This window comes from Ovis canadensis, chromosome 1 (genome assembly GCF_042477335.2).
Source record: "Ovis canadensis isolate MfBH-ARS-UI-01 breed Bighorn chromosome 1, ARS-UI_OviCan_v2, whole genome shotgun sequence".
Classification (NCBI taxonomy): Eukaryota; Metazoa; Chordata; class Mammalia; order Artiodactyla; family Bovidae; genus Ovis; species Ovis canadensis.
In genome coordinates, this window is record NC_091245.1 from 240,886,373 (window position 1) to 240,896,249 (window position 9,877).

Below are 9,877 nucleotides of genomic sequence, written 5' to 3' on the forward strand. Positions count from 1 at the left end.
TTTTTCTATAATTTTAGATAAATGGAATTGTACAATAGGTACTACTTTTTTGTGGCTTGTTTCACTGGCATAATTAATTTGAGATTCATCCATGTAGTTGTTTGTATGTATAGTTTATTCTTTTTCATTGTGAAGTTGTGTAATCCATTGTATGAATGTAGCACAATTTGTTTATTCATCATCTTTGATGGACATTAGGAGCTATTAAAAATACAGTTGCTATGAATATTTGTGCACAATGCTTCTATGGACAAATATTTTCCTCTCTTTTCCCTCTTTTAGTGATCACTAATGTTGACTAATGTCCAATGTCCAGAGTGCCATTGTTTGATATATTTTGTCTGCTATTTTAATCCTTTCAGAGAGGATAGTAAATCTGACTCCTCTACTCCGTTTGACTGGAAGTAGAAGTGTATATTTCTTTAACATATTATAATCTTCCTCTAAGTGATGTTACACCATTTTATGTATAGTGTAAGAACCCCCAAGATAACTCTATTTTTTCCCTCTTGGCCTTTGTGCCATGGTTGTCTTATATTTTGCTTCAACCTATTATAAATCCTTCAGTACATTACTTTTGTTTTCCTATTTCTTTACTTAACAATTTTAGATATTATCTGTTGATTTCTCTGATGGTGGATATAGACAGCCCACTGATCTTTTATCTCTGGCCATCCTTTCTTTCACTTCATTAAGATTACACCCCTATTTTTAGATTCTTTTTATTAGTTGCCTTTGTAACTATGTAAAATATAGCTTTGTATACTCACATCCTCATGTTTATCACTGACAGTGTCTCTTAACTCTATGCTTAGTGAGGTGAACATATTGAATGTTCTTACCTTTTTCTTCATTGCTGTAGGCCTTCTTATCACAATCAACTGCTTAATTTTAACTCATGATGTCAAGAAAGAACACAGGGACCTTGTTCTGCAACCAGATCCAAGTCTTCCTTTTGTCTGGCTTGTAGGTTGATTCCAGAAGCTAAAAATTGACCAATAGTGTTTACAACACTATGACTATGTAAAGATTGGTCACAGCTCAGCTACATGGTATACTATGATTGCATATCCTTTTTAGTAGTTGTGTGTTTCTTGGATTTCTAATTGTTTCCTCCTCCCCATTCCATTTCCTGCATTGCTGAGCTTTCTTTTTTTTACAACTTTATATTCAACTTCTTAAGGAAGGAAGGAAGGTAAAGTCGCTCAGTCGTGTCTGACTCTTTGCAACCCCGTGGACTGTAACCTACTAGGCTTCTCTGTCCATGGGATTCTCCAGGCAAGAATACTGGAGTGGATTGCCATTTCCTTCTCCAGGGGATCTTCCCGACCCAGGGATCGAACCTGGGTCTCCTGCATCGAAGGCAGACACTTTAACCTCTGAGCCACCAGGGAAGCCCCTGTCTAAAGGTAGTATCAAATCTGTGAATTCATTCTGCTTATATACATTCTCTTCCTAGACACCTGTCTTTTGGAGGCCTCCTTCCACCAGCTCCAGATTGGACTCTTATGCCCTAGATTTGATGAAAAGCTGTCACCCTTGAGTCTTCCTTCCATTTTCTTTCTGATTGGGTTAATTATTTCTTGAACTTCTCATTTTTTTGGTTTACTCTCTTACTTTGGTGGAACACTTCCATAGAAAGGGGATGTGGGAGGTAAATGTATTGAGTCCTTCCATGACATAGAATATCTTTACTCTCAAATTTTCTCTCTGAATTTCGAAGTGTTCCATTTCTCATAGCATACAGCATTGCTAAAGAGTAGTTTGATGTCATTCTCAATTTTACAAAATACAATTTGCTTTTTTTCTCTCTGAAAAGTTTTTGGATGTTAAAAAACTTTGATGTTCTGAAATTTTAACATTCTGTGACTGTCAGTCATTTTTCATTCAGTGTTTCTGGCATTGTAGTATTTTTTCCCTCCTTCTTTCTTCAATCTAGACACTCGTGTGTTTCAACTCAGAAATCTTTATTATTTCTTTCTTTATATTCTCCTCTCACTTTGTCTGCTCTATCTGGAGCTTCTATTCATTGGACAGTAGCCTCTTGGATTATACTTCATAATTTAGTCTTTCATATTTTCAATCAATCCTTATTTTCTACTTTCTTGGAAACCTCTGCTTAAACTATCATATTTTTAATTTCAAAGAACTCTTAGTTATTCTTGGGTCATTCCTTTTTTATAGCATCCAGTTCTTGAATTATAAACTTAGCTTTTTTTCTTTCTGAGGATACTTTATAATTAAAATGTTATTTTATACCAAATGTTCTTAAAATGTTCAAGTTTGTGTATATGGACAGTGAGTCTGAACATATTCATGGACAAACATTTCTTAAGTGTTGGCATTTGTAATATCTAGCAAGAGACATTATTTTTCCTCTTGGTAGATGTAAATTTCAGTATGAGCTGAGTTTTCAAAACATGGCATGCACATATTCAGAGTATGTATTTCCTCACCCAACTAGACCAGGTACTGCATTGAATTAGTCTCAGTGAAATTTGTTTTCCTCCTTTCAGAAATTTTGGGGGGAGTCTTTTCCTTTTTACTGTACATTTAGTCTGCATGTTAGTAACTCATCTGAGTCCAAGTAGCCAGTATTGGAGTAATATTTGATTGTAGCAAAGTGGGGAGATTTAGCAGCCAGGACAGAAGTCTTCAAAGAGTTTGGAAGTTGATTGGTGTAGTCCCTTAGAAAACTCTTGAAATGTGGGTGCCGTGGGGGGAGGGGGGTGAAGGTCACTATCGTGGTATTTTGCCCTTCCTGCCTCTACCTTTCTTCTAAACGACCAGTTGGGTGATCTGATTGCATGGTTATTCAGTTTTAAGAGTAAATGTGGATTGACAAACTATGCATCAAAATGTTAGCCATGTTTATTTCTGGATTTCAGGATGTGAGGCATTCTATTGCCTTTTTGTTTTAAAGTACATATTTGTATTTCTAACTTTTCTACAATAAGCACAGTTACTTCTGTAATAAGAAAATATTGGTGGAATAGTGGTAAAGAATCTTCCTGCCAATGCAGTAGGCACATGAGATGTGGGGTTTGATCCTTGTGTTAGGAAGGTCCCCTGGACTAGGAAATGGTAACCCACTTCAGTATTCTTGCCTGGAAAATTCCGTGGACAGAGGAGCCTGGCAGGCTATAGTCTAGGGGATCCAAAGAGTCAGATGTGACTGAGCACACACACACACACACACACACACATACACACAATAAGAAAATAATTTATTTTTCAGTCTTATTATGTAAGACTTTCTTCTGAATCTTCACTTACTATATTTTAAAAATAGCAGAAAAAAATAAAGTAAAAAAAAAATTTTAACCCCAGGACTGATGGCTATACCTAAGGTGAAAGAACTGAATTCTACTTGGCTTGAGCCAACATCCTTAGACTAAATATGTCATGAAAAACAGTGAGTGAGAGAAGTGAGTGGAGTTGAGAATGATGAGAGGCTATAGGGAAAGAAGTGGGAGAAGAGAGGAGAAGGGTCTTCAGTTGTACTCTTCTGCCTTTCTCAAAGCTCACAAATAATGGAAGTGTGACTTTGGGGGGGGGGGAAAACAGTCTGGATTTGCAAATGGAATATAATTGAAATTGGACATCTGAGCTTTGAGGATCACTGTGGTACATGCTAATGAGTTAGGTTTCTTGACCTGGTATAATACTTCGGAAGTAAGTTACCCATGTGGTTGGATGGTATGTGCGTCACTAACTGCCCATTTAAACAGGCAGTTTTCAGGTCACCCATGCCACCCAAGCAGTCTCTGCTTTCAAGAGGGGTTTTGAGGGGAGGCTGACTTCTCCCTACTGAACATCTATTCATCTGTAAAATCAGTAAATGCAATGAGACCTGTACCAAAGTTTTTACAGAGGCCAGACTTTTAAAATGCTGTCAAGACTGAACAGAATGTATAAACCACATCATCACAAAACTGCATTCATGAATGATCTAGGATGTGAACTAAAAGTAAAAGTTTGATGGGTTCTCAAGAGGATGAGAGCAAAATATTGGGAACTGACTTTTTACGTTTTTCCCCTTTTTTGAAAGAAAGATCAGTGTTATCCATCAGAGTTCTCTCTTTTGTAAAGATGCTTACAGTTCAGGGATTCGCAACTCTTGGCATTATTAGAAAACACTTAGTTTTCATTTTCATGCATTGGAGAAGGAAATGGCAACCCACTTCAGTGTTCTTGCCTAGAAAATCCCAGGGACGGCAGAGCCTGGTGGGCTGCCCTCAATGGAGTCACACAGAGTCGGACACGACTGAAGCGACTTAGCAGTACCAGCATCAGTGGTTTTAAATCTTGTACCTTGAGGGCTTGTTGGGCTACATTTCAGTCTGTTTGAACCACACAACCATCAACTGGCCTCAGATTTATTTTATTTTATTTTATTTTATTTTATTATTATTTTTTTTTAATTCTATATACTTTTATGAAACATTCATAGAAAGAAAAATTTATTTTTATTTTTATTTTTACTTTGCAATACTGTATTGGTTTACAGTTAAGAATAACAGAGTCTCAGATGAAAGGATGATTACACTAAAATTTTTAGAGGATAATCTATATGCATCTTCCTAATTTTATTGAATATGGTTATTTAATAATCACTCATCTGGTTCAAACCCATGTTTTTTTAATTATATATTGCAGTGTAAAATGATTAATTCATCTGCCCAATAACCCACACATTAATTGGATGGTGGCAGACACTAATCTGATCCCAAATAGCATACCTATTCAATGTAATAAATTACTGGAACATTTATATCTTGGATTTTCCATTTTTCTTTTTATATACATGTTGTTCTTTGTTTAGTGTATAGATTGCACTCAAAATAGTAATTTATCAAACTAAAAAAATAGTATAATATATAGGATTTAGTGTTCTGGGTTATTTTAATACTTAAAATTGTAACTCTAGAATATTTTAAAAGACTCTGAACCAATCTCTGTTTCAGAAAGGTCAAATTCCAGAATTGCAAAATTCAAGCTACAGTCTTTTATTGTACTTTTGAGTTAGTGATAATCACCAGAAATGAATTAACAATACCTAGTAATTAATCAAAGGAAAATGTATGACATACCTCTCAAATTGAGTCATGTTCAAGCTTATGACGAGCACAAAGATTCTCTGTCTCTTGTCCTATCTTCTTTTGTATTATCAATGTTGGGAACTGGCACGTCTTTCATTTTGCTGTATTCTAAGATCAAGAACTGAAATCACCCCTACCTCTCCTCAGCTACTCCCCAAAAACATCTATACTGGAACAGCAGAGTTTTTACCAACTTATTTTTAAGGATGGGTCACCTTGGTGTAACAAAATTTTAAGATGTATAATACCATTAGCTAATGCGTGCTGCAGTCCACGGGGTTGTAAAAGTCAGACATGACTTAGCAACTGAGCAACAATAGCAAATGTTTTTGAGTGCTTATGCTGTAGGTGACTATTGTTAAGTGTTTGACCTGTATTAGCTAATTTAATCTTCACAACAATCTGATCAGATAATGTGGTTATGTGTTGAATTGTGTTCCCCTTCTAGTGATACATTGAAAACCTAACCACGCCCCACGACACCTCAAATGTGACCTTATATGGAGATAAAACTTTATTGAGGTTATCAAGTCACAATGAAGTCATTAGAGTGGGCACTAACCCAGTGTAGTATCCTTATAGAAAGGAGACATTTGAACAGAGACAGACACACACAGAGAAAGACAGTGTGAAGAGACACAGGGAAAAGGCAGTTATCTATTAGCCAGAGAATAGAGCCTTCCCTCACAGCCTCCAGAGGAAACCAATCCTGTTGACACCTTGATTTTTGGTTTTTCTAGCCTTCACAACTCTTAGACAATAAATTTGTGTTGTCTAAGCCACTCATGTTTGTGGCATACTTTTATGGCAGCCCTGGCAAATGAATACACTGTCACTATTATTATCACTCCCATTTTATGGTTAAGGACACTGAGGGGCAGAGAGGTTCAGTAACTGGCCCAAAGTTGTTCACCTGGTAAGTGGAATAGGGGCCCAGACAGTCTCGCTCCAAAGAGTCTGTTCTTGTAAATAGATAGATAGTCAAGCTTTCTGAATTCAATTATTGCAGACAGTGCTCTTGCGTTCATTGCTCCTTGGCCGCCTCCTTCCACACAATGCAGGGCACTCTTATGATGAACCATTGATTAAGGTGCACGTCAAGTGAAACAAGGGCTTCCCTTGTGGCTCAGCGGTAATGAATTTGCCTGCTAATGAAGGAGATGTGGGTTTGATATATGGATGGGAAGACCCCCTGGAGAAGGAAATGGCAATCTACTCCAGTATTCTTGCTTGGTAAATCCCATGGACAGAGGAGACTGGTGAGTTATACTCCAAGGGGTCCTCAAGAGTCAGACATGACTTAGCAACTAAACAACAACAAAGTGAGACAAAATAACGTAACAACAAGCGCAAAAAGAATAATAAGCCCTTGTACTGAGCACTAATTACGAGTCAGATGTCATTCCAGCAACTGATTCTATTATAAAGAGTTTGGGTCTATACCTCAGGAACCTGGGATCAGTGGGGGAGGCTGCCTGAAGGCCCAGAATCAGGGGATCCTACTGAGGCAGGGGTGGAAAACATGTATACATTTGGATCTTAGTCACATTTGACCTTCACAGTATTGGCTAACACTGATTGTTGTTGTTCCATTGCTCAGTCGTATCCAGCTCTTTGAGACCCCATAGACTGCAACATGCCAGACTTCCATGTCCTTCACCATCTCCTGGAGTTTGCTCAAACTCATGTCCATTGAGTTGGTGATGCCCTCTAACCATCTCATCCTCTGTCACCCCCTTCTCCTCCTGCCTTTAATCTTTGCCAGCTTCAGGCTCTTTTCCAAAGAATTGGCTAACATGGATAATCAGCAACTTTCTAATAATATTCAGGATTTCTATCTTCTCTTTTAAAAAAGTCCAAGAATCTGGCAGTACTAAGCCAGTATTTCTATAGGGGCTGTCACCTTGTTATATTAGGGGACACCTCTCTGCTGTGATTACAATAGACCTGATCATGTAAACAATCAACTTGGCAAAACTTTGTTTCTTAGTTTCACATCAAAATCTACATGTTGATGTAATTTAGGCAGCTCTTTTTAAGTGTGACCCAGGGATCCAGCTTCTAGCCTATGGTTCTGCCATGTCCATTGCATCATTGCATGGCTCCTAAGATTTCCCCGAAAAAAGAGTACAGGATTGAACAAGAACTTTTTAATGGGTGAGGCACGGATATAGCATTCATTCCTTCGGTCCACATGATGCTAGTCAGAACTCAGTCACACGGCCCCACCTAATTACAAGGTAAACTGAGAAATACCGTCTAGCAGGAAGAAAACGAAATAGTTTGGTAACTGCACAGTAAACACAAATGTGTTCTCCAGTTTACCATAGTTTCCACTCAGCCTTCTTGGCTGACTTGTTATCTACCTGACATCTGTGGACATTGGGGTTTGCAGACTTTGATTTAGGTATTGAGAATTGTAGTGGAAATTACCCAAGTTTGGAATTACAGAGGACTATGTTAGAAAATTTGTTGGCCATGGTATTGGTTAAGATAATGGTGTCTTAAAGACACAGCAAAACACAGGTAGCTTAAATGAAATAGAAGTTTATTTCTCTCTCTTAAAGGGCTAATTTGGTAGATGATCCCAGGATGGAGGGCAACTCTAATCCATGAAGTCATTCAGGAGCCCAGGTTCCTTCTGTCTTGTTGCTCTGCCGTCTCCTGAGGTGTTAGTCTGGTCTCTGTGATTGAAATGGTCCATCATCACCACTGGTGGGAAAAAGAAAAAAGGGGACTGGAGGGCATGACCTGGAAATTAATAACATCCCTCTTTGCCACTCATATCCCACTAACAAAAATATAGTTATATGGACCACAAAGCTTCAAAGAAGCCTGGAAAATGTGAACCTTCTGCTGGCCAGCCACATGCCAAGCATAACTTGGGAAATTATTAAGAGAAGAATGCTGCTGCTGCTACTAAGTCACTTCAGTCATGTCCGACTCCGTTGCGACCCCATAGATGGATACAGGGGGTCAACTATCAGTAGACCACAGTCACTATTAGTGTGGCTTTAGAAACGTACTTGATCTCTTCATGCCCCTTTAATTTGTTTCTTGATCAGTAAGAAGGTGATAAAAGGACCTTCCTGTATGAGTTAAGAAAATGTTTAGCTACAATTAACAGAAAACTCACCCACAGAAGATTAAACAAATAGAACTTTAATTTTCTTATATAACAAATGATCTGAAGGTAGGTTTTTAAATAGGTTGATGTTTAGGAAAATATTTATGATTTTTTTTTTGGTCTGTTTTTTTCATGGGACCAACCAAGAGAGTTGCTCGAAGGCAAGAAGAATGGGAAAGAGGACAGCACTATCTGCAGCTTTCACATTAGTCAAGATCAGCAAAAATCTTACCAAGCTCCAGTGCTTTCAGTGAATGACAAACGCATATGATCTCAAAACAATTACTTAATTGCTCTGAACCTCAGTTTTCTCATTTATTTATATCAGATGCTAATACCTCTCTCATGGGGATGTTGTGAGAATCAATGAAATAATATTTTTAACATGTTTGGAACACTTCCTGGTATATGATAGGTGCTCAACCAAGGAAAGGAATTGTTATCCGAGAAAACAGAAAGAGCATCACCTTTGACAGGTCTATGTTGGAATCCTGACTCCAATCCATGTGACTTTAGGTTGTTTACCCTCTTTGAATCTGTTTCCTCTTCTTGAAAATTGGGGATAATAATACCTTCTTTATAGAGCTGTTGTGAAGATTAAGTGGAATTATAGATGCTAAGCACCTGGCTCAGAAGAGCAGTTCTTTCAAAGGTAAATCAGGAGCCACCCTGGATTTACGTGGGGTGAGTAGGAGACACCTGGATATCTTGGGTGTATATGGCTGGGCTAGCTTCTTCTGGGGCACGCACAGCAGACTGGGGCCAGGTAGCCATGATGAGAAGAGCATAGCCCCAACACGGAGGCATGACTGGAAAGTGGGAAAGCCAAACACAGGTCTGGTCTGTCAAAGAAGCAGAAGACTACTAGGCATATACCCAGAGGAAACCATAGTTCGAAAAGACACATGCACCCCCAATATTTATTGCAGCACTATTTACATTAGGCAGGACATGGAAGCAACCTAAATGTCCATCAATAGATAAAGAAGATATGGTACGTATACACAATGGAATATTACTCAGTCATTAAAAGGAATGGGTCATTTGTAAATGAAATTGGGTCATTTGTAGAGATGTGGATGGACCTCAAGACTGTCATACAGAGAGAAATAAGTCAGAGAGAGAAAAATAGCATGTATCATCACTTCATGGGAAATAGATGGGGAAACAGTGCAAACAGTGTCAGACTTTATTTTTTTGGGCTCCAAAATCACTGCAGATGGTGACTGCAGCCATGAAATTAAAAGACGCTTACTCCTTGGAAGAAAAGTTATGACCAACCTAGATAGCATATTCAAAAGCAGAGACATTACTTTGCCAACAAAGGTCCGTCTAGTCAAGGCTATGGTTTTTCCTGTGGTCATGTATGGATGTGAGAGTTGGACTGTGAAGAAAGCTGAGCACCAAAGAATTGATGCTTTTGAACTGTGGTGTTGGAGAAGACTCTTGAGAGTCCCTAGGACTGCAAGGAGATCCAACCAGTCCATTCTGAAGCAGATCAACCCTAGGATTTCTTTGGAAGGAATGATGCTGAAGCTGAAACTCCAGTACTTTGGCCCCCTCATGAGAAGAGTTGACTCATTGGAAAAGACTCTGATGCTGGGAGGGATTGGGGCAGGAGGAGAAGGGGATGACCGAGGATGAGATG

General features: G+C 38.5%; 1 non-coding gene across 1 annotated transcript; it reads right to left on the reverse strand.

Annotated features, from left to right (window-relative positions):
- Window positions 1-1,322: 1,322 nt before the first annotated feature.
- Window positions 1,323-1,394, reverse strand: TRNAR-UCG (transfer RNA arginine (anticodon UCG)). The gene has a single exon. It is a non-coding gene; the product is annotated as a tRNA-Arg (tRNA).
- Window positions 1,395-9,877: the final 8,483 nt, after the last annotated feature.